The sequence below is a fragment of the Vulpes vulpes genome, chromosome 15, assembly GCF_048418805.1.
Source record: "Vulpes vulpes isolate BD-2025 chromosome 15, VulVul3, whole genome shotgun sequence".
NCBI classification, from domain to species: domain Eukaryota; kingdom Metazoa; phylum Chordata; class Mammalia; order Carnivora; family Canidae; genus Vulpes; species Vulpes vulpes.
Window position 1 is genome coordinate 39,947,248 of NC_132794.1, and position 26,547 is coordinate 39,973,794.

The 26,547-nt window shown below is 37.9% G+C and overlaps 1 pseudogene; it reads right to left on the reverse strand.

Moving 5' to 3' along the window:
- Nucleotides 1–235: 235 nt before the first annotated feature.
- On the reverse strand, nt 236–16,473 carry LOC112919826 (olfactory receptor 11H6-like; annotated as a pseudogene).
- Nucleotides 16,474–26,547: the final 10,074 nt, after the last annotated feature.

The window sequence follows — 26,547 nt, forward strand, 5'->3', positions numbered from 1 at the left end:
CATTTTCCTTTATATTTATTTAAATTTGAAAGACTTTACTATTAATAATTTTCCCTAATAATAAAAATGAAGAGATGGATACAGTCAGCTTTATAAGCATTCTTTTACAATGACTGTTCCTCCTCACCCCAAAAAATATGTTTTTAATTCAGTTAATACAATGGAATACCAAGTTTTCAATTATTTATTTCACACACAGTATTTCAGTTGTGCACAAAAGTACTTTGAATTTTTTTCATGCCTCTAAATCTGACAGTCCTGGATAATCTTCCTTATTTCAGAAACTATAGATCAAGGGGTTGAAAAACGGAGTTAATGTAGAATAGAACAAAGGCACAATTTTCTGAATCCATGCTGGATTGTCTGCTCTAGGGCTTACATATGCAGCGATGACAGAGCCACAGAACAGGGACAACACAGCCATATGGGAGCCACATGTGAAGAAGGCCTTGTGCCTGCCATCTCCTGAAGGGACCATGAGCACAGCTTTAATCACCAGAATGTATGAGATGGTAATAAAAAAGAAGGTGGAGAAAATGTGGACTGAGTTATAGACAGCACAGATGATCTCAGTAGCAGGACCTGGCACACAGGACAGCTTCATAAGGGGTCCTTGGTCACATAAAAAATGATCAATTGTATTGGGGCCATAAAAAGGAAGTCGGAAGATGAGGTAAACTCGGAGAAAAGACAGGAGAAGCCACACACCCAGCACTGGGTCCTATTCTGATGTAGCACTGAGCAGTCATGACAGTGGGGTAGTGCAGGGGCCTGCAATGGAACCTGTCAAAGGCCATGGCAAGCAAGAAGAAGGTCTCAGCAGTGCCCTTGGAGAAGAAGTAGAACTGGAAGAAGCAGCCATAAAAGCAGATGGTGCTGGTCTCAGAGAGAAAGTTGGCTAGCATTTGGGGGACAGTGGAGGTGATAAAGCGGATCTCTAGGAAGGAGAAATCAGCCAGCAGGATGTACATTGGAGTTTTTAGGTGATGGTCCTACCTCACAGCACAGATACTACACAGATTACCAGTCAGTGTCAGAATGCAAGTCCCACAGAAGATTGAAAAAAGGACAATCTGAATTTCCCAGGTATAAGGAAGCCCAAAAGGATGAATTCACTCACAGAGCTAGAATAATTTTTTTGTGTTCAAATATTCATTTGCTTGTAACACTGCAGAAACAAGTTTCCATATGATAAATGGCCTTTAAGTATTCCTCATTAAGGCAAATGTATTCATTATGAGTACATCACTCTGCATGTCAGGAAATATCATAACTCATGCAGAAATATTTTCATCATTTATAGTCATTCATAGTCCTATTCTAGATATAACAAACACAAAGTGAACAGATACTTGCCTGCCATCCTGAGGTTTACAATCACATTTAGTTTGTATTGGCAATAAGCAAGTCTGTACGAAGATCTCCAGTGTAGATCTACAGTTCTGTACAAAGATCAAGCAGTGAATGAATACAGGGTGACTGAATACAGCTAAGAGATAACTCAGTGTTTCTGACATACAAAGATGTTAAGATAATAAGCTTCCATATTTACTCTATTTGTGAGAGAAAAATGCCAAGCTCATTTGAAGACAATATCCAGTTGATTAAGTACTATGTGCAACATAATTAATTGTCGTTTAATGTTTGGTGGTGGGCCATATTCCTATATATATGTATTTTAGAACAGATTATAAGTCAATACAAAACTGAGAAATTATTAGAAGATTTTAAATTTCAACTCATCCCTTCAGTAAAAATACACTTCTAAAAATACTACATGTGTATAATTTTTTAAAATGTTCACTGCATTTCAGTACTTGGGATGCTGCTCAGAAAGTCAAAGATCATTGACTCTGTACCAACAAAGACAGCCCAGGAAAATGGGTATGTTTTCTATTCATCATCCTATAGGGAGGAAATTCCATTTTTAAAACTTCAGCTCTAATGGCAAATACTGAGTGAGGATACTTTCTCTAAGTTGGTTAACACTTAGAGTTATCACCATTAATTAAAATATGAGAGAGAAAGGATAGGATTCAATGAGGCCCTCCAATACCACATGACTGGTATGGAGGTTAGGTCTTTAACTCTCCAGCGTTTTATGTGGAAAAGGACAAAAACTCAAAGGTGATGATATTCTAGAAGATACTGGTTCTCATAGTGCAGTCAGGGATTCCTGATGGTCTCTGAAGATTTTCAGGGCATTAAGGTCAAAACTATTTTCATAATAATGATAAGATATTATTTGCTTTATTCACTCTAGCTTTTTCTTCATTACTGAAAAGAGTTTTCCAAGCTGCATAATGGGTGATCTCACAACAAAAGTTTGGTGATTCAAACCAGACAACATCCTACTGCTTTCTCTCAAAGTAAATATTAAAGAGATTTATTAGAGATATTTAAAAACATAACTCTTTTCATTAATTTTTGTTACTTTGACAGAAATAGTTATTTCTAAATAGACATTTATGGCAAGGTGATTAGCTTATTGCCACTTTAAAACGAATTTGAGTATAAACATCCTTTTTTGTTTTAATTCCTAATGGATAAAGATGAATAGCAAGAACTCATATAAACAAAACCACCTTGGGGTCCTTGATAAATTTTAAGATTATGGAGGGGTCCTGAAATCAACAAGTTTGAAAGCCACTGTTCCAGGTAAATCTTACCTTTTGCAGAAAATTAAATCATTTTCAACACTCACACATTACAGAATGATGAAGACTTACTTTGCTAGAATTATGTCAGTCTATAAATGAAAGATTATTTTTTTTGTTTTGTTTTACTTCTGGTTTGGTATCACAGAGCATAGATACCTGCATGTTAAACTTAATAATAAAATGTGGTGAGAATACAGCCATGTATCAAGTGTTCAAATCTTTATTATTAACTATTGCCACCATGCTGTACATTAGATCTACGGAATTTATTCATCTTATAACTGAAACAAGAGAAAGGTAACTATGGGAGGTGATGGACATGTTAATTAGTTTGACTATGGCCATCATTTTTTTTTAAATTTATTTTTTTATGATAGTCACAGAGAGAGAGAGAGAGAGGGGCAGAGACACAGGCGGAGGGAGAAGCAGGCTCCATGCACCGGGAGCCTGATGTGGGATTCGATCCCAGGTCTCCAGGATCGCGCCCTGGGCCAAAGGCAGGCGCCAAACCGCTGCGCCACCCAGGGATCCCTGGCCATCATTTTACAATGTATATCAAATCATATCATTGTACCCTTAAATATATGCAATTAAATATATGCAACTTTTATTTGTCAATAAAGTCAGAAGAAATAACCTATAAAAGACGATTTGGAAATGAAGAGCAAATAAAGGAGAAAAATAAATTAAGCTGTAGTACTAAGATCTTAGTTATGAATTCACCTATATTCATACTCTTTATTGTTTCTTTTTAAAAAATTTCATTTACATTCAATTAACCAACATATAGAGTACATCATTTGTTTCAAATGCAGTGTTCAATAACATATCAGTTGCATATACTCTTTAAATTAATGGAATCATATATCTTCTTAAAGATTATTCTTAAAAATAAACTTCAAATTTTGAAAAGTAATGGATTCATACTTAGGAACAACTTTTCTAAGCCAGTAATTTCATCTAAATTCCAAATTAATCACAGATAAAAACCCAGATTGAAGCTGTAGATTCAGTGTGTGGCATGGTATTACACAGTTGTAGCCCACTTAAGCCCTCAATAATCTCCTATAACATTTGCCATCAACTTTGAGTTTTCCCTCTTCATGTTTTTCTTCATTTATTCTACTATTTCTATATGTGTGTGGAAATGTCTCTCAATATCTTAGCGTCTACCTATTTCTCTTTGTTTCATTTGGTTTCTTTCTATTCAGAGTATATGCACGCATGTGTGTCTGTGTGCATGTGTGAATATTTTGTAATTCTTTCCCTATCTATAATTTATTCACAGCCCAGGAAAATGGGTATGTTTCCTAGGTTCCTCTTAAAACCTATTTTATACATGCACACATATATACACATACATGTTACATATATACACATACATGTTACATGGAAAGAGAGAGAATGGGCTTTTATAAATATTTTCAATTTGAAAATCTGATGTGTGGAATACTGTCTTTCTTCAAAAGGAAATACATTTTTAAAAGCCATTCATAAAAAATCCTCATCTTTGACATATAAGAAATATTTTGAAGATTGAAAAAGATTAGAATGTGAGTAGCAGAATTTGAATAGAAAAAATACAGAAATCTTTATAGGAGAATACTGTGCTACTGATTAGAAAACTTCATTAAACAACACATAGAAAAGGCAAATCTTAAAGGGATTAACAATTTTAATTGAATTTTTAAAACTACTGGAAAACAAAAAATGTCATGAATTATGGGAAAAGAAATGCCAAAATAATTTCAAATAAATAGCATCCATTATACAAAGATATCCTATAAAACAATAAGTAAAAGACAGCATGTTAGAAAAGTTGGTAATGTTAATAATGTCTGAATGTAATAGATTTATTCACAATCTGCCATATTTTCCCAAGAAGTTTAAGGAACCAAGTGTTACAATAACTTTGCCCTTCAGATCAATCTAATATTGTCATTCACAACACACTCAATGCTTATATGATGTTCTTCATTAAGATCACAATTGATAAGAAATATTAGTAGACAAATATGTATCATTAATAAAGATATGTCAAAGTTGGCTGTGCTCACAAAAACTGTTCCTCAAATTTTGCAGTCTCAAGCAGGAATTAAATTTCCTTGTCTTCTACTTGCTACAAGTAACAGAAAGTAACATGAGAGACAGTTCATCACTTGAAGTTTCATTGAAGGAAAGTATAATCACATTCGTTTATTGGAATTTTCCCTGACCTAGGGCCCCCAGCTGCTACATAGAGCCTTACACATGGGGAACTAACAAACTACTTGAAGAGTTCTATTACATTTTTAAAGTAATATTTGTTTATAAGCTCTCAGGAAAAAAAAAAACTTGGCTTTGAATCTGGAAAAAGAATACTTTCATCAAGCCCTGAATCAGGCTGTGTGCTCAGCACAGAGGCTGCTGGAGATTCTCTCCCTCTCCCTGTACCTCTGTTACTACCCCCTCCATCACTCACTATCTCTCTCTCTCTAAAATAAATATTTTTTTAAAAATAGAAACATAAGAATGCTTGATAATGGCAACAGATAAAGCTGAACTCCATTCTTGATAAAAATAAAACAGAAATAAAACGAATTTCTAAAATTAGTAAAGAATCTATCAGAAATGATTGGTGAAATTATTTTCTAATAACAAAACACAAAAAACATTCTAATTAATCAAACAAAAAAGGAAATGAATGTCTCTGAATAAAGAGACACCTTAGAGTTTGAAGCTGTCAATGTGACAGGTATTTGGTTCCCCAAATACCTGATAATAATAATACCTGATGATAATGAAAGAGGAGAAAACTGAAAAGAAAAAGCCTAAAAATCTATGTAAAAGTTGAAAAACAACCCAGAAAAATATAATTAATGGATAAAAACCCTAATCCTGTTCAAAACCACAATAGACAAATAGACAAATCACATGACTTGACAAAGTAAAAGTGGGAAAATAGAATAAAAAGATCCTGTTTTTTCCAATTGTTTAGTAAATTTTAAATAAAATTTTAGTAAACTGTAATAAAATTCAATATATGGATCCATATGCATTAAGATAAAATTCAAAAACAAATCAAATACAGCGAAAATTACATTTAAGCTGATAAAAGAGCCCTAATGGGAAGCCAGTCTGAAAGCCGCCCAAACCAAAGGCAAACAGGCAGTTCTAAATACCAACGCCAGGGGGAGGAAGATATCACAACATTTTTGAGAAGCCCTAAAACCTCCCATGAGGTTGATTGGTGGAGATCTCCTGAAAAAAGCCAGTCGCATAGAATGAGATGATGCTTGTTTTTTCAACTGCCCAAATTCCAGCCAAAAAAAAAAAGAAGCTATACAAAGAAACAGGGAAACATGACCCAATTAAAAGACCAACATAAAACCCTAGAACTAACCCTAAAGGAAAGCGTTATCTTTGAATTGCCTGATAGAGAATCTTTAATAGCTGTCATAAAGATGCTCAATGAACTAAAAGAAAATGTAGATACACAATCAAGTGAAATCAGGAAAATGATACATGAACAAAATGAGCATATTGACAAAGAGAAAGGAACTTTTAGAAAACAACCAAACAAATTCTGGAACTGAAAAATATAATAACTTGGGGTCACTTGGGTGGCTCAGATGGGTAAGTGTCCAACTCTTGATTTTGGCTCAGGTCATGATCTCAGGGTTGTGATACTGAGTCTTATGTTGGCCTCTGCACTGGACATGATGCCTGCTTAAGATTTTCTCTCTCTCTTCCTCTGCTCCCCCACACCCTGCTTGCATTCTCTCTCTCTCTCTCTGTCTCCAAAATAATAAAACCACCCTCTCTCTTTCTATATGTATATGTATATATGTATGCATATGGTAACTAAAGTGAAAAATTAAATAGAGGGTTTAACAACAGACCTGAAAGGTAAGAGAAAGTCTGTGAACTAGAAGATACATCATTTGAAATTATGAAACCAAAGGTGCAAAAGACCAAAAAATTAAGAGAATTTTAAAAAGCCTAAGGACCTTAGCGAACACCAGTTAAGTGAACTAATATATGCCTGTGGGATCCTAGAAAGGGGATTAGCTTATTTGACAAAGTAGTGGCCGAAAATTTCCAAAATCTGAGCAAAGTAATGGACATACAAATAAAAAAAAATTAAAGAACTCCAACTGAAGTAAATCTGAACAAAGCTACATTGAAACACATTATAATCAAATTGTCCAAAATAAAAACAAAGAAAGAAATCTTCAAAAAGGAAAGAGAAAAGCAATTCATTAAATACAATGGATCTTCTATAAGAATATTCATTAGATTTAACATCATTAGCTTTTCAGGCACAAAGGGAGCAAGCGTATTTATTCAAAGTACTTAAAAAAAAAAAGAAAAAAAAAATACCCACTATTAACCAAGAATAATCTATCAGTGAAAACTATCAAAACTAAAGAAGAAATGTGTTGAAAATGTTGGCACACACACACACACACACACAAGTATATGTTGGCACAAAACTGTGGAAGGAGCCTCGGTGTCCATCGAAAGATGAATGGATAAAGAAGATGTGGTCTATGTATACAATGGAATATTCCTCAGCCATTAGAAACAACAAATACCCACCATTTGCTTCAACGTGGATGGAACTGGAGGGTATTATGCTGAGTGAAATAAGTCAATCGGAGAGGGACAAACATTATATGGCCTCATTCATTTGGGGAATATAAAAAATAGTGAAAGGGAATAAAGGGGAAAGGAGAAAAAATGAGTGGGAAATATCAGAAAGGGAGACAGAACATGAGAGACTCCTAACTCTGGGAAATGAACAAGGGGTGGTAGAAAGGGAGGTGGGCAGGGGGTGGGGGTGACTGGGTGACGGGCACTTAGGGGCGCACTTGATGGGATGAGCGCACTGGGCGTTATGCTATATGTTGGCAAATTGAACTCCAATTAAAAAAAATAAATAGATAAATAAAAAAGAGAGAAAATGTTGGCACAGGAAGACCTTAATACACCTCCTCCCACAGACATAACAAATTTACAGATATGTATGGAATAGCTCAGAGAGAAAGGTCTGAGCTTTGAGATAGCTCAAATAGATTTGAGAAAGGTCTGAGAATTAGATACACTGCCTTCACAACAAAAGACAAAAGAGAGGCATCCAGAAGGATAGAAGAGAGACAGCAACAGACTTGCGAAAACTATACCCCAGATGCAGTAATCCCAAATTTTGGGGAAAAATAGAGAACTCTCCCTCAAGGGGTGAAGGGATTGTACCCCATATCAGGCACCCAGACCCTAGAGTCCAACACTGGAAATACAAGATGACAAAATGTCCACTTTTAGAAATCTATGGTGATGAAAACCAGGAGAACTATAGAACAATAAAGAATGGATATCCAATATTAAAGGGCTTGTATGCAAACCCACTCACCCTGTAATCCAAGCAAAAGCAATCCCTAGTTCATAAGCAAGGGGGACCAATTACTAATTTTAAAGCAGCTGCTAGAGAGGCAGGAACCTGAAGGGACGTTATCCAGGAATGGAAGCACTGGTTGATGCTATTTTTGCAACCTCATTCTAACTTGCTATGGAAAGAGCACCCCGCAGGTGACATTTTTTTTTTTTTTTGGTGCCTTCCCTTTTAGCCTGATAGCATTGGAGGACAAATTTCATCCACTCAGCACAGAGAGCTATCTGCAACCAGGATGGGTATGCATTTGGAGTCCCGCCCCATTGTTCAGCATTTGATATGTAAACAGAAGGGCTAGGAGAGTGCCCTGAACCCTTCCCAAGCCATGCAGCAGACAAGGTGATGATCTAAATCCTGCTCTACCTGTGCAGTAGCCAAGTATGAAAATGGCCAGACAGGTGTCCCAAGCCCTGACTTCCCTGTGCAAGTGTGGCCCCATCATAGCAGGCAAGCATACACAGCCCACACAGAGTGCCTGGCTCCAGTGATCAGGGGATATTGCACTCTAGCCCATGTAGAAAAACCTGTACACAAAACAATTCTTTCAAAACTAAAAAGGTAGTGACTTCACCTAATATATACAGACCAGCCAAGAGTGAGAAACAAAACGAGGAGACAGAGGAATATGTCCTAAACCAAAGAACACAGGAAATCCCAGAAAAGACCTTAATGAAACAGAGTTAAGCAACCTACTTGATAAAGAGTTCAGACTAATAGCCCTAAAGATGCTAACCAATCTCAGGGGAAGAATGGGTGAATACAGGAGGAACATATATATATATATATATATATATATATATATGAAACATGAAGCTCTAGCCAAAAACATTGTTTTATTTTTTCTATTTCTTTATTGGAGTTCAATTCGACAACATATAGCATAATATCCAGTGATCATCTAGCCAAAAGCCCACCTCAGTGCCCATCACTAAGTCACCCCAACCCCACACCCATCTCCCTTTCCACTACCCATAGTTAGTTTCTCAGAATTAGGTGCCTCTCAAAGATTTGTCACCCTCACTAATATTTTCACTCCTTTCCCTTCATTCCCTTTCATTACTTTTTATACTCCCCAAATGAATGAGGCCAGATACTGTTTGTCGTTCGCTGATTGAATTGTTTCACTCAACATAATACCCTCCAGTTCCATTCATGTCGAAGCGAAGGTGGGTATTTGTCGTTTCTAATGGCTGAGGAATATTCCATTGTATACATAAACCGCATCTTCTTTATCCATTCATCTTTCCATGAACACCGAGGCTCTTTCTACAGTTTGGCTATTGTGGACATTGCTGCTATAAACATTGGGGTGCAGGTGTCCTGACGTTTCACGGCATCTGCATCTTTGGGGTAAATCCCCAGCAGTGCAATTGCTGGGTCGTAGGGCAGGTCTATTTTTAACTCTTTGAGGAACCTCCACACAGTTTTCCAGAGTGGCTGCACCAGTTCACATTCCCACCAACAGTGCAGGAGGGTTCCCCTTTCTCCACATCCTCTCCAACATTTGTGGTTTCCTGTCTTGTTAATTTTCCCCATTCCCACTGGTGTGAGGTGGGATCTCATTGTCATTTTGATTTGTATTTCTCTGATGGCAAATTATGCGGAGCATTTTCTCATGTGCGTGTTGGGCATGTGTATGTCTTTCTCTGTGAGAATTCTGTTCATGCTTTTGACCATTTCATGACTGGATTGTTTGTTTCTTGGGTGTTGAGTTTAATAAGTTCTTTATAGATCTTGGATACTAGCCCTTTATCTGATACGTCATTTGGAAATATCTTCTCCCATTCTGTAGGTTGTCTTTTAGTTTTGTTGACTCTTTCTTTTGCTGTGCAGATTTTATCTTGATGAAGTCCCAATAATTCATTTTTGCTTTGTTTCTCTTGCCTTCATGGATGTATCTTGAAACTTGTGGCCAAGTTCAAAAAGGGTGTTGCCTGTGTTCTCCTCTAGGATTTTGATGGAATCTTGTCTCACATTTAGATCTTTCATCCATTTTGAGTTTATCTAAGTGTATGGTGTAAGAGAGTGGTCTAGTTTCATTCTTCTGCATGTGGATGTTCAATTTTCCCAGCATCATTTAATGAAGAGACTGTCCTTTTTCCAGTAGATAATCTTTCCTGCTTTGTTGAATACTATTAGTTGACCAAAAGTTGAGGATCCACTTCTGGATTCTCTATTCTGTTCCATTAATCTATGTGTCTGTTTTGTGCCAGTACCACACCGTCTTGATGATCACAGCTTTGTAGTAAAACCTGAAATCTGGCATTGTGATGCCCCCGGCTATGGTTTTCTTTTTTAATATTCCCCACGCTATTCGGGGTCTTTTCTGATTCCACGCAAATCTTAAGATAATTTGTTTCAACTTTGAAGAAAGTCCATGGTATTTTGATAGGGATTGCATTAAATGTGCAAATTGCCCTGGGTAACATTGACATTTTCACAATATTAATTCTTCCAATCCATGAGCATGGAATATTTTTCCATCTCTTTGTGTCTTCCTCAATTTCTTTCAGAAGTGTTCTATAGTTTTTAGGGTATAGAATCTTTTACCTCTTTGGTTAGGTTTATTCCTAGGTACCTTATGCTTTTGGGTGCAATTGTAAAAGGGATTGACTCCTTAATTTCTCTTTCTTCAGTCTCATTGTTAGTGTATAGAAATCCCACTGACTTCTGGGCATTGATTTTGGATCCTGCCACACTGCCGAAATGCTGTATGAGTTCTAGCAATCTTGGGGTGGAGCCTTTTGGGTTTTCTACATACAGTATCATGTCATCTGTGATGAGGGAGAGTTTGGTTCTTCTTTGCCAACTTGAATGCCTTTTATTTTTTTTTTTTTGTTGCCTGATTGCCTAGGCGAGGACATCTTGTACTATGTTGAATAGCAGTGGTGAGAGTGGACATCCCTGTCTTGTTCCTGATCTTAGGGGAAAGGTTCCCAGTGTTTCCTCATTGAGAATGATATTTGCTGTGGGCTTTTCATACATGGCTTTTAAGATGCTGAGGAATGTTCCCTCTATCCCTACACTCTGAAGAGTTTTGATCAGGAATGGATGCTATATTTCATCAAATGCTTTCTCTGCATCTCTTGAGAAAATCATATTGTTCTTGTTTTTTCTCTTGTTGATGTGATCTACCATGTTGATTGCTTTATGAGTGTTGGACCAGCCTTGTCATCCTGGGGATAAATCCCACTTGGTCATGGTGAACAATCTTCTTAATGCAGTGTTCGATCCTATTGGCTAGTATCTTGTTGAGAATTTTTGCATCTGTGTTCAACAGAGATATTGGTCTATAATCTTCTTTTGGGTGGGATCTTTGTCCAGTTTTGGAATTAAGGTGATGCTGTCCTCATAGAACAAGTTTGGAAGTATCCATCTCTTTCTATATTTTGGAACAGCTTTAGTAGAATAGGTATTGTTTCTTCCTTAAACGTTTGATAACATTCTCCTGGGAAGCCATTTGGCCCTGGACTTTTGTTTCTTGGGAGGTTTTTGATGACTGCTTCAATTTCCTCCCTGGTTATTAGCCTGTTCAGGTTTTCTATTTCTTCTTGTTGCAGTTTTGGTAGTTTGTGGTTTTCCAGAAATGTGTCCATTTCTTCTAGATTGCCTAATTTATTGGCATATTTCTGCTCATAATAAGTTTTTAAAATCGTTTGTATTTCCTTGGTATTGGTGGTGATCTCTCCTTTCACATTCATGATTTTATTAATTTGAGTCTTTTCTCTCTTCTTTATAATAAGGCTAGCTAATGATTTATCTATCTTATTAATTCTTTCAAAGCACAAACTCCTTGTTTTGTTGATCTGTTCCACAGTTCTGGTCTCTATTTCATTGGGTTCTGCTCCAATATTTATTAATTCTCTTCTTCCGCTGGGTGAAGGTTTTATTTGCTGTTCCTTCCCCAGCTCCTTTAACTGTAAATTTAGCTTTTCTATTTGAGTTCTTTCTAGTTTTTGGATTGATGCTTGTATGCGATGTATTTCCCCCTCAGGACTGCTTTTGCTGTATCCCAAAGATTTTTAGCATTGTATCTTCATTCTCATTATTTTCCATGAAACTTTTTAATTCTACTCTAATTTCCTGGTTGACCCATTCATCTTTCAGCAGGATGGTCTTTAACCTCCACGTGTTTGAAATCCTTCCTAACTTCTTGTGGTTTAGTTCTAGTTTCAAAACATTATGGACTGAAAATATGCAGGGGATGATCCCAATCTTTTGGTATCAGTTAAGACTTGATTTGTAACCCAATATGTGGTCTATTCTGGAGAAAGTTCCATGGGCATTTGAGAAGAATGTATTTTCAGTTGGGCTTGGATCTAAAGTTCTGTAAATATCTGTGAAATCCATCTGGTCCAGTTTATTTTTTTCTTTTTTTTATAATAAATTTATTTTTTATTGGTGTTCCATTTGCCAACATACAGAATAACACCCAGTTCTCATCCCATCAAGTGCCTCCCTCAGTGCCTGTCACCCATTCACTCCCACCCCCGCCCTCCTCCTCTTCCACCACCCCTAGTTCATTTCCCAGAGTTAGGAGTCTTTATGTTCTGTCTCCCTTTCTGACATTTCCCACACATTTCCTCTCTCTTACCTTATATTCCTTTTCACTATTATTTATATTCCCCAAATGAATGAGAACATATAATGTTTGGTCCAGTTTATCATTTAAAGTTCTTGTTTCTTTGGAGATGTTGTGCTTAGAAGATCTATCGGTTGTAGAAAGCACTGTGTTCAAGTCTCCAAGTGTAAGCTTATTATTATATAAGTATATCTTAACTTTGGTTATTAATTGATTGATTTACTTGGCAGCTCCAGCATTCAGGGCATAAATATTCATGGTTGTTAGGTCCTCTTGTTGGGTAGATCCTTTAAGTATGATATAGTGTCTCTCTTCATCTCTTACTACAGTCTTTGGGATAAACTTTAATTTAGCTGATATAAGAATAGCTACCCCTGCTTTCTTCTGAGGACCATTTGAATGGTAAATTTTTTCCATTTTATTTTTAGGCTGTAGGTGTCGTTCTGTCTAAATGAGTCTCTTATAGACAGCAAATAGATGGGCCTTGCTTTTTTATCCAGTATGAAACCCTGCACATTTTGATAGGATCATTAAACTCATTCATGTGCAGAGTTATTATTGAAAGATACGAATTTTGTGTCATCATAATACCTTTCAGTCCCGTTTTCGTGGATTGTTTCCTTGGACTTCCCCTTTCTTTTACAGAGTCCCCCTTAACATTTCTTGAAGAGCTGGTTTGGAGGTCACATATTCTTTCAGTTCCTGCCTATCTTGGAAGCTCTTTATCTCTCCTTCTGTTCTGAATGAGAGCCTTGCTGGATAAAGTATTCTCGGCTACATGTTCTTCTCATTTAGGACCCTGAGTATATCCTGCCAGCCCTTTCTGGCCTGCCAGGTCTCTGTGGAGAGGTCTGCTCTTAACCTAATACTTCTCCCCATAAAACTTAAGGATCTCTTGTCTCTTGCTGCTTAAGGATCTTCTCTTCATCTTTGGTGTTTGCAAGTTTCACTATTAAATGTCGAGGTGTTGAGCGGTTTTTATTGATTTTAGGGGGGGATTTCTGTATCTCCTGGATCTGAATGCCTGTTTCTCTTCCCAAGTTAGGGAACTTCTCAGCTATGATTTGTTCAAATACACTTTCTGGTCCTCTGTCCCTTTTGGCGCCCTCGGGAACCCCAATTAAATGTAGATTTTTCATTCTGAGGCTGTCATTTATTTCCCTTAACCTTTCCTCATGATCTTTTGCTTTTCTCTTTTTTCCTCAGCTTCCTTCCTTGCCATCAGCTTGTTTTCTATGTCACTCACTTGTTCTTTTATTTCGTTAACCCTTGTTGTTAGGACCTCCAGTTTGGATTGCATCTCATTTAATTGATTTTTAATTTCGGCCTGATTAGATCTAAATTCTGCAATCATGAAATCTCTTGAATCCTTTATGCTTTTTTTCCAGAGCCACCAGTAGCTTTATAATTGTGCTTCTGAACTAGGTTTCTGACACTAAATTGTAATCCGAATTCTGTCACTCTATGGGTGAGAGGACTGTTTCTGATAATTTCTTTTGTGGTGAGTTCTTCCTTCTAGTCATTTTGCTCAGTGCAGAGTGGCTGAAAATACGTTGTACTGGATAAATGAGAAAAAGAGAAAAAGAAAAAAAGGGGGCGAAACAAATAAAAAACAAATAAACACTGAGGGGTATCCTCTGATTCTATATACTGTAAGTCCCTAGACTTCCCCGGGAACTTTCCAGCACTGCTTGGTCAAGAACTTGCTGTTACCCTGCCCTTCCAGCTGGTTTTCTGGGTGAGGGGCCTGCTTTTGATTCTCATGTGTTTGCATCTGGTGGAGCTGCCCTGCCCCATGCCAAGTGCACCTTTCAGTGGGAGCCATTTTTCCTGTGAGGCCCCTGCTCCCTGGCGGTCGGCTCAAACCCTGGTACAAGGTGACACCAGGAGGAATAACAACAGTGGCCGCGGCCAGCTCTCCAGCCCTAGAGTCAGCTCCAGCAGTAACTACCCCAGCTCCCAGTCCGCAGGGACCTGGATGCTCTGGGGGAGGGGGAATCTGATCTGCACAGCTTGGGGGCACCCGCTGGCAGGAGCGTCTTGCTACCCTGTGTTCTTGCGGCCTCCGCCTGTCCCGGGGGGAGTGCTGGAACTTGGGCTCTGTCCCCCGGTGCCTTCGGCTCTGGGGCCTGTGCCACTGGAATTGCAGTCCCGGGACAGGGCAGTCCCCTCTGTGCAGAGCCACCACCTGAGTCGCCGCCTGAGCTGCTCCCTGGCCCAGTGGGCGCACGTTCCAGCCCTTTAGGGAGCTCGGCCCACAGTGTGCCGCACGCTCTTCCTGGGGGCACATCTCCTCTGTTAGTGACCCTGGGAGCCTGAGGGCATCACTACCCCTCCTGAGATCCTGCCTGAGTTCCCTGTGAGTGCCTTTCTGTCGGGGAAGATTGATAAAGTTCCTGCTTCTCTGGGACTGGACTTTCCTGTCCTGGGGGCTCTGGCTGCCCGGCCTTAGCCCTGCTCCTCGTGGGGGCCCCTCCCCATTGGATGCTTTTTTATTTCTTTTTTCCCATCTTCCTACCTTGGTAGAAGCATGAACTCTTCTCACTTTAGCATTCCAGCTGTTGTCTCTTTAAATCTCAGGTTGAATTTTTAGGTTTTCAGGATGATTTGAAAGTTATCTAGGTAGGTTGATGGGTACAGGTGACTTGGGGACCCTACTTTTCTGCCATCTTGCCCCCAGGAAGAACTTAGACAGTAATGTAGAAAATATAATAAAATTCTAAACAGAAGTTATAACTGAACTGAAAAATACACTAGAAAGTTTCAGCAGCAGAATGGATGAAACAGAACGAATCAGTGAGCTGGAAAACAATGCAAAGGAAAACATTTAAAGCATCAAAATAAAAAAAAACAAGAGAGAGAGAATTATATACGCTGTATCAGGAGGAGAGGCTAAACAGCAGAAGAGTGGAGGACCTCGCTTTATCCCGTCCCTTGAATTTACTTAGATAACTATCAAAGCATTCTGAGCACCCATGAATTCAACCTGTGGTATAAGAAAAGAATATCTGGAACTGTACAAATAAAAAAGTGACCACTTTTTGCAAGGTATGAAGTGTGGAGAAGTGAATCTGAGGGGAGATATCAGAAGAAAAATGGCAGGGGCAGGGAGCCTCTGTAAACTGACTACTGGAAAGTGGTATTCCCCTGGAGGACAAAATGAAGAACCCTTAGAAATCTCTCCAATGAGAGACATCATGCCTAAAAGGTGCTCAGGTGGTGAAACGGGAGAATTCTAGGTGGGACAGTGGCATCTCAGTGGGGTCTCAGAATTAAAGGGAGTGCCTGAGCTGGTGGAATTCCCAGGCACTGGAAAGGAGAAACTGGTTGGGATTGGTGAGCCCAAGAGGGAGCCCTCAACTTGGTACCATAGACACTGAGCTGGAGACCTGCTGGATTCAGTAACCACCCTCCACCTAGGGAATCTGCATAGGACTGGAATGCAAGGACCCTTGGCCATCCCATAGTAGGGGCAGAGCATGTCCAGGAGCAACTGACCAATAGCTCTCATGGCAAGGGACCATGTAAAAGACAATACCAGGAGGCCCTCCACCTTCCCTTAGGAGGGATGGAGCAGCTATGGGGGCATTCCAGTGGCCACTCTCAGTGTCAGCGTCGTGCAGAGAGCAGTGGGGTGGGACATTCCGACTTCCCCCAGGGAGGACTGGTGTGGGCATGCACTGCAGGAGTCTGTGTACTGTGGCACATGCAAAAGTAAGAACCATGTATCCCTGAGAGTTTGCTGAAGACAGGGGACTGCGATCTTTCAGCTCTGGGGATGGGGATGTGAACTCTGTCATTTTTGTTTGGATTCAGTGCAGAAAGCCTTCAGGAAATAAAAGCCACACTCAAGACCAGCTTACAGTGAGCCTGGTCCCCTGGCAAGGGGCAGTGTGACTCTACCAAGGCAAAGATACTTGAGAAGCAGCACAGAAGACCCCTCTCCCAGAAGATAAACTGGAAGTCTGCACAACAAATTAACAGACTCTACAAGACCATAAAAATCCAGGATAGGGGAAAATAGCATACAGAAGTGGAGGTTCTTTCTCATGATACATGTATCTTTCAATTTAAAATTTTCCATTTCTTTTTTCTTCTTTCCCTTTTCAACTAGTATCTTATTTTATCAACTCTTTGTTTTTAGATTGTAATTTTCATTTTTTACATTTATATTTTATGTTTTTTATTTATTTTATATTTTTTGTTTGTTTGCTTGTTTTTTATTTATTTTTTATTGGTGTTCAATTTGCCAACATATAGAATAACACCCAGTGTTCATCCCATCAAGTGCCCCCTAAATGCCTGTCACCGAGTCACTGCCATCCCCTGCCCACCTCCCTTTCTACAACCCCTTGTTCATTTCCCAGAGTTAGGAGTCTCTCATGTTCTGTCTCCCTTTCTGATATTTCTCATTCATTTTTCTCCTTTCCCCTTTATTCCCTTTCACTATTTTTTATATTCCCCAAATGAATGAGACCATATAATGTTTGTCCTTCTCCGATTGACTTATTTCACTCAGCATAATACCCTCCAGTTCCATCCACGTCGAAGTGAATGGTGGGTTTTGTCGTTTCTAATGGCTGAGGAATATTCCATTGTATACATAAACCACAGCTTCTTTATCCATTCATCTTTCAATGGACACCGAGGCTCCTTCCTCAGTTTGGCTATTGGGGACATTGCTGCTATAAACATCGGGTTGCAGGTGTCCTAGCATTCACTGCATCTGTATCTTTGGGGTAAATCCCCAGTAGTTCAATTGCTGGGAGGTAGGCCAAATCTATTTTTAACTCTTTGAGGAACCTCCACACAGTTTTTCAGAGTGGCTGTACCAGTTCACGTTCCCACCAACAGTTCAAGACTGTTCCCCTTTCTCCACATCCTCTCCAAAATTTGTTCTTTTCTGCTTTGTTAATTTTCCTCATTCTCACTGGTGCAGGGGGTATCTCGTTTTGGTTTTTATTTGTATTTCCCTGATGGCCAGTGATGCGGAACATTTTCTCATGTGCTTGTTGGCCATGTCTATGTCTTTCTCTGTGAGATTTCTGTTCATGTCTTTTGCCCATTTCATGATTGGATTGTTTGTTTCTTTGGTGTTGAGTTTAATAAGTTCTTTACAGATCTTGGATACTAGTCCTTTTTCTGATACATCATTTGCAAATATCTTCTCCCATTCTGTAGGTTGTCTTTTAGTTTTGTCGACTGTTTCTTTTGCTGTGCAAAAGCTTCTTATCTTGATGAAGACTCAATAGTTCATTTTTTTTATTTTTATAAATTTACTTTTTATTGGTGTTCAATTTGCCAACATATATAATAACACCCAGTGCACATCCCATCAAGTGTCCACCTCAGTGCCCATCACCCAGTCACCCCCACCGCCCCCCCCGACCTCCCCTTCCACCACCCCTAGTTCGTTTCCCAGAGTTAGGAGTCTTTCATGTTCTGTCTCCCTTTCTGATATTTCCCACTTATTTTTGCTTTTGTTTCTCTTGCCTTCATGGATGTATCTTGCAAGAAGTTACTGTGGCCAAGTTCACAAAGGGTTTGCCTGTGTTCTCCTCTAGGATTTCAATGGAATCCTGTCTCACATTTAGATCTTTCATCCATTTTGAGTTTATCTTTGAGTATGGTGTAAGAAAATGGTCTAGTTTCAATCTTTTGCCTGTGGATATCCAATTTTCCCAGCACCATTTATTGAAGAGAGTGTCTTTTTCCAGTGGATAGTCTTTCCTGCTTTGTCGAATATTAGTTGACCATAAAGTTGAGGGTCCACTTCTGGATTCTCTATTCTGTTCCATTGATATATGTGTCTGTTTTTGTGCCAGTACCAAACTGTCCTGATGACCACAGCTTTGTAGTATAACCTGAAATCTGGCATTATGATGCCCCCAGCTATTGTTTTCTTTTTTAATATTCCCCTGACTATTTGGGGTCTTTTCTGATTCCATACAAATCTGAAGATGATTTGTTTCAACTCTCTGAAGAAAGTCTATGGTATTTTGATAGGGATTGCATTAAATGTGCAAATTGCCCTGGGTAACATTGACATTTTCACAATATTAATTCTTCCAATCCATGAGCATGGAATACTTTTCCATCTCTTTGTGTCTTCCTCAATTTCTTTCAGAAGTGTTCTGTAGTTTTTAGGGTATAGATCCTTTCCCTCTTTGGTTAGGTTTATTCTTAGGTATCTTATGCTTTTGGGTGCAATTTACATTTTTTAGAAGTATACTTCACTTTTGGCTTCCTTTCACTGTTCTCTCTATCTCTATATATATACATATTCTGCTTTCTTTGCAATTTTGGGTTTTAGTGTCTTTTAACACACAGACCAAAACTCAGGAACAAGTGGATTACCCTATTTTGTTCACCCCGTGAGTTTATATTCTCTCTCACCCTTTGTTTTTTCTTTTGCTATTTATTTATTTATTTATTTATTTATTTATTTATTTATTTATTTTCTGTTTATGACCTAATCAGATTAGTCTAGTGTGTGTTTGCTTGGGTTGTGGTTGTTTTTTTTTTTAAAGATTTTTATTTATTTATTCATGAGAGACACACAAACACAAAGAGGCAGAGACACAGGTAGAGGGAGAAGCAGGCTCCATGCTGGAAGCCTGATGTGGTACTTGATCCCTGGACTCCAGGATAATGCCCTGAGCTGAAGGCAGATTTCAGCCGCTGAACCATCCAGGCATCCCTCTGGTTATTTTTTATTCTGTTCACTTGATGATCCATTCTCTGTATAAAAAAACTTGGAGGCGTTCACAACAAAAGAGAGAACCAAAGGTAGTACTCTCTGCCACAGATCTAATGGATGTGGATTTAATTAAAATGTCAGAAATGAAATTCAGGATAACAATTACATTACTAGCTAGGCTTGAAAAATGCATAAAAGACACTAGAGAATCTCTTAGTGAAGAAATGAGATCTAATCAGTCAGAAATTAAAAATACTCGAATTGGGGTGCAGTCTAAATTGGATGCTTTAAAAAAATAAATTGGATGCTTTACAGATAGGGTAATGAGGCAGAAGAAAAAATAAGTGAGATAGAAGACAAGTTAATGGAAAGGAAGGAAGCTGAGTAAAACAGAGAAAAACAACTAATAACCCATGAGGAGTAGCTTGAAGAAATTAACGATGCCATGAAAGAACCAACATCAAAATTATTGGAGTGCCTGGAGGTGGGGAGAGAGAGAGACAGAGAGAGAGAGAGGGGGGGGGGAGAAAAGGCATATGAAGAATCATAGCTGAGAACTTCCATAACATGAGGAAAGAAACAGGCATTCATATCCAAGAGGTAGAGAGGACTCCTCCCAAAATCGATAAAAATAGATCAATACCCTGACATATAAGAGTGAAGCTTGCAAACTTCAGAGATAAAGAGAAAATCCCCAAAACAGCTCAAGACAAGAGATTCATAACATACAGAAGCAGAGATATTAGATTGACAGACCTGTCCACAGACACCTGGCAGGCTAGAAAGGACTGGCATGCTTTATTTAAGATAACCCAATGAGAAAAATATACAGCCAAGCATACTTTACCCAGCAAAACTGTCATTCAAAATAGAAGGAGATATAAAAAGCTTCCAAGACAGACAGAACTGAAAGAGCATGTGACCACCAAGCCAGTCCTGCAAGAAATATTAAGGGGGATCCTGTAAGCAAAGAAAGAGCCCAAGTGTAACATAGACCAGAAAGAAACAGAGACAATCTATAGCAACAGGGACTGTACAGGTAATATAATGGCACTAATTCATATCTTTCAATAGTTACTCTGAATATAAGTGGGCTGAATGCTCCAATCAAGAGACCTAGGGTATTAGATTGAGTAAAAAAGCAAAAGCCATCCATATGCTGTCTATAAGAGAATCATTTTAGACCTAAAGGAACCTCTGAAGAGAAAATGAGAGGGTGGAGAATCATTTACCATGATATGGACATCAAAAGAAAGATGGAGTAGCAATTCTCATACCAGACAAATTAGATTTTATACCAAAGATTGTAGTAAGAGATGAAGAGGGACACTATATCATACTTTAAGGGTCTATCCAACAAGAATAAATAACAATTATAAATATTTATGCTTCTAATGTAGAAGCACCCAAACATAACCAATTAATAACCAAAGTAAAGATAATAATAGATTAATAGTAGGGAACATCAACACCCCACTCACAGCAATGAAGATATCACCTAAGCAGAAGATCAACAAAAAAACAAGGGCTTTGAATGACACACTGGACCAGACAGACTTCACAGATATATACAGAACATTCCATTCTAATGCAACAGAATATACATTCTTCTCAACTGCACATGGAACTTTCTCCAGAGTAGACCACAAACTGGGTCACAAATCAGTTCTCAACTAGTACCAAAAGACTTGTATTATTCCCTGCATACTTTCAGACCACAATGCTTTGAAACTGTTACTCAATCGCAAGAGGAAACTTGGAAGGAATTCAAACACTTGTAGGTTAAAGAGAATCTTACTAAAGAATCAATAGGTCAACCAGGAAATTAAAGAAGAATTTTAAAAATTCATGGAAATAAATTAAAATGAAAACACAACTGTTCAAAATCTTTAGGATATGGCAAAGGTGGTTCTCAAAGGGAAGGATGTTTCACTTCAAGCCTCTATCAAAAAAATAAAAAAAATCTCAGATATACAAGCTAACTTTACATGGAAAGGAGCAGGAGACAAAACAGCAAATAAAGCCTAAACCAAGCAGGAGAAGAGAAATAATAATGATTGGAGCAGAAAACAATGAAACAGAAACCAGAATAACAGTAGAATAGATCAATGAAAATATGAGCTGGTTGAATTGAAAGCAATAAACCCCTAGCCAGAATTATCAAAAAGAAATGAGAAAAGACCCAAATTAAAATAATAAACTAAAGAGGAGAGATCATGACCAACACTAAGAAAATACAAATGATTTTAAGAACATATTATGAGCAACTATATGTCAACAAATTAGGCAATATGGAAGAAATGGGTGCATTCCTGAAAACCTATAAACTATCAAAACTGAAACAGGAAGAAATAGAAAACCTGAACAGACCAATAACCAGTGAGAAAATTGAAGCAGTCATCAAACACCTCCCAAGACACAAAAGTCCAGGGCCAGATGGCTTCCCAGGGAAATTGTACCAAACATTTAAAGAAGAAACAATGCCTATTCTACTAAAGCTGTTTCAAAGGATAGAAATGGAAGGAAGACTTCCAAATTCATTCTGTGAGGCCAGGATACCTTGATCCTCAAACCAGAAAAGGACTTCACCAAAAGAATTATAGACCAATATCAATCCATGAATATGGATGTCAAAATACTCACCAAGATACTAGCCAATAGGATCTAACAGTACATTAAAAGGGTTATTCATCCCAACCAAGTAGGATTTTTTTCCTGTGATGCAAAGGTGGCTTAAATTTGTAAATGAATCAACATGATAGATCACATTAATAGAAGAAAAGAAACATATGATCTCAACTGATGCAGAAAAAGCATTTGATGAACTACAGCATCCTTTCTTGATTAAAACTCTCCACAGTGTAGGAACAGAAGGAACGTACCTCAATATCATAAAAGCATCTATAAAAAGCCGACAGTGAATAACATTCTCAATGGGGAAAAATTGAAGGCTTTTCCCCTAAGTCAGGAATGTCCACTATCACAACTTTTGTTCAACATAGTACTAGAAGTCCTAAGCTCAGTGGTCAGACAACAAAAAGAAATAAAAGGTATTCACATTGGCAGAGAAGTCAAAATCTCATTCTTCACAGATGACATGATGCTTTTATGTGGAAAACCCAAGAGACTCCACCCCAAATTTGCTAGAACTCATACAGCAATTTACCAATGTGCAGGATACAAAGTCAATGCACAGAAATCAGTTACATTTCTATCCACTAACAATGAGACTGAAGAAAAAGAAATTAAGGAATCAATGCTACTTAAAATAGCACTCCAAACCATAAGATACCTAGGAATACACCTCACCAAAGGGGCAAAGGATCTATACTCTAATAACTACAGAACACTTAGGATAGAAACTGAGGAAGACACAAAAAGATGGAAAAATATTCCATGCTCATGGATTGGAAGAATAAATATTGTGAAAATGTCTATACTACTTAGGGCATTTTGCATGTTCAATGCAATCCCTGTCAAAATATCAAGGACTTTCTTCACAGATCTGGAGCAAGTAATCCTAAAATTTGTATGGGACCAGAAAAGACTCCCAGTAGCCAAGAATAATGTTGACAAAGAAAACCGAAGCTAGGGGCATCACATTGCTGGATTTCAAGCTGTTTACAAAGCTGTGATCATCAAGACAGTGTGGTACTGGTGCAAAAACAGACACCTAGATCAATGGAAAAGAACATAGAACTAAGAAATTGACCCTCAACTACATGGTCAACTAATCTTTGACAAAACAGGAAAGAATACACGATGGAATAAAGATAATCCATCCAAATCCTAGAGGAGAACACAGGCCACAACTTCTTACAAGACATGTCTCTAAAGGCAAGGGATACAAAAGCAATCATGAACTACTGGGACTTCACCAAGATTAAAAGCTTCTGCACAGCGAAGGAAACAGTCAACAAAACTAAAAGACAATGTACAGAATGGGAGAAGATATTTGCAAATGACACATTAGATAAAGGGCTAGTACCCAAGATCTATAAAGAACTTATCAAACTCAACACCCAAAAACAAATAATCCAGTTAAGAAATAGGCAAGAAACATGAACAGATGTTTCTCAAAAGAAAATATAAAAATGGCCACCCACAAGAAAAAAATGCTCCACAACACTTGTCATTAGGGAAATACAAATCAAAACCACAATGGGATGCCACTTTATACCAGAGAGAATGCCTACAGTTAGAAAGACAGGAAACAACAAATTTTGGTAAGGATATGGAGAAAGGAGAACCCTCCTATAGGGTTGTGGGAATGCAAGCTGTGACAGCTACTCTAGAAAGCAGTGCGGAGGTTCCTCAAGAAGTTAAAAATAGAGTTACCTGGTGACACAGCAAAAGCACTACTGGGTATCTATCCCAAGATACAGATGTAGTGATCCAAAGTGGCACCTGCTTCCAATGTTTATAGCAATGTCCACAATAGCCAATCGGTGGAAAGAACTGAGATGTCCTTCAATAGATAAGTGGGTAAAGAAGATGTGGTACACACATGCGCACACACACGCACACACACACACACACAATGGAATATTGCTCAGCCATGAGAAAGGATGAATCCTACCATTTACATCGATGTGGATGGAATTGAAGGACATTATGCTGAGAGAAATAAGTCTATTGGAGAAAGATAATTATCATATGGTTTCACTCATATGTGGAATATAAGAATTAATGCAAAGGAACATAGGGGGAAGGAGGGAAACTGAATGGGAAAAAGTCAGAGAGGGAGACAAACCATAAGAGACTCCTAATTCTGAGAAATTAAGAATTGCTGAAGGAGAGGTGGTGGGGGACGAAGTACTGAGTGATTAAATTAAACACATTAAACAGAGCACGTAATGGGAAGAGCTGAGTATTACATGCAACTGTCGAATTATTGAAAACTACATGTGAAACTATTGATGTACTATATGTTGGCTAACTGCATTTAAATTTAAAAAAAGAAAAGAATTCAGGATAACTTACAGGACCACTGGAACAATATGAAGGAGGGTAACAATGTCTCTATTGTGGTCCCAGAGGGAGAAGAGAAATAATGGATGAAAACTTCCCTAATCTGAAGAAAACAGACATCCCCAGGAAACTCAGAGAGTTCAAAAGAAGATGTATCTAAAAACACTGAGCCACATTATTAAAAAGTGATAAAAGTTAAGGGTAAAGACAGACTCTTGAAAGCAACAAGGCGAAAGCAATATCCTGCATACAAGGAAAACCCCTCAAGGCTATGAGCAGAGTTTTCAGCAGAAGCTTTACAGGCCAGAAGGGAATGGTATGAGACATTCAAAGTGCTGAGAGGAAAAAAATGCCAATCAAGAATTCTCCATCCATCAAGATTATCATTCAGAATTGAAAGAGAGATTAAGAGTTTTCCAGATAAACAAAAGCTAAAGGAGTTTATCACCACTAAATCAGTTTTCCAAGAATGTTAAAGGGACTTATATAAGCTAAAAATAAAACGCACTAATTAATAAAATGAAAAGCATACGAAATTAAAAATCTGACTCAAGTGGTAAATAAGCAATAAATGTGGGGATCAACCACTTATAAAGCTAGTATGAAGGGTAAAAAAAGAGGTATAATTTATTAAAATTACAATTAGTTACTATATATATAACAAGGAATGATAAATGCATCATCAAGAAAATAAAATGTGGGTGGAGAGCAAAAATATAAAGCTTTGAAATGTGTTCAAAATTAACTTTTTAATTACACAGACGCACACAGAGAGAGGCAGATTCATAGGCAGAGGGAGAAGCAGGCTCCATTCAGGGAGCCCAATGTGGGACCCGATCCCGGGACTCTGGGATCACACCCTGGGTGGAAGGCAAGTGCTAAACCACTGAGCCACCCAGGGATCCCCCTCAAAATTAACTTACAAGAGACTTGTGTACACAAAATATTTTATATGAACCTTACTGTAACTACAAAGGAAAAAACTTATAGTGAATATACAAAAGAAAAAATAAATACTAAAACAACAAACTACAAGGGAAGAGAGAAAGAGAAGAAAAAAGGAACAGAGGAATTACAATACAAAACCAGCAAGAACACAATTTTTAAAAAGATTTTATTTATTTATTCATGAGAGACAGAGAGAGGCAGAGACACAGGCAGAGGGAGAATCAAGCTCCATGCAGGGAGCCTGACGTGGGACTTGATTCCGGGTCTCCAGGATCGCAACCTGGGCCAAAGGCGGCGCTAAACCGCTGAGCCACCCCGGCTGCCCAAGAACACAATTAATAAAACAGAAATGAGGGGATCCCTGGGGAGTCTGAGGAGATGGAAAAAGAATCATGCAAATGGGAATACAAAGAAAGCTGGATGGCAATACTCCTAACAGATAAAATAGACTTTAAAACAAAGAGTATAAAAAGAGACAAAGAAGGATATTATATAATGATAAAAGAATCATTCTAACAAGAGGATGTAACAGTTTAAGCCCAACACAAGAGAACATAAATATATAAAGCAAATATTAACAGACATAATGGGAGAAATAGCAAAACAATAACTATAGAGGTCTTTATGTCAGTGGATAGATTATTCAGATATAAAATCAGTAAGGAAACACTAGCCTTAAATGACACATTAGAATAGATAGACTTAATAGATACATACTGATCATTCCATCGAAAAATAGCAAAATACACATTCTTTTCAAATTCAAATGAAATGTTATAAAGAACTGATCCTATTAGACCAAAAAACAAGTCTCAATAAATTTAAGAAAACTGAAATTTAGGAAAACTATCAAGCATCTTTTCTGACCACAATAGTAAAGGGTAACAAAAGCAAAAATAAACAAATGGGATTACGTCACCTTAAAATCTTCTGTAAAATAAAGGAAACCACTAACAAAATGACAGGCATGCTCCAGAATAGAAGAAATTTATAAAACAATATATTTAATAAGGGGTTGATGTCCAAAATGTATTTCAAAAACACACCACTCAATAACAAATAACAACAAAAACAATTAATAAAGCAGCAGATGATTTGAATTAACATTTCTCCAGAGAAGACATACAGATGGCCAGAAACACACAGGAAAAGATGGTCAACATCATTAATCACTCCTGAAATGCAAATCGAAACCACAATGAGATATCATTGCACACTTGCTGGAACAGCCAGTATAAAAAAAAGACAAGAATAA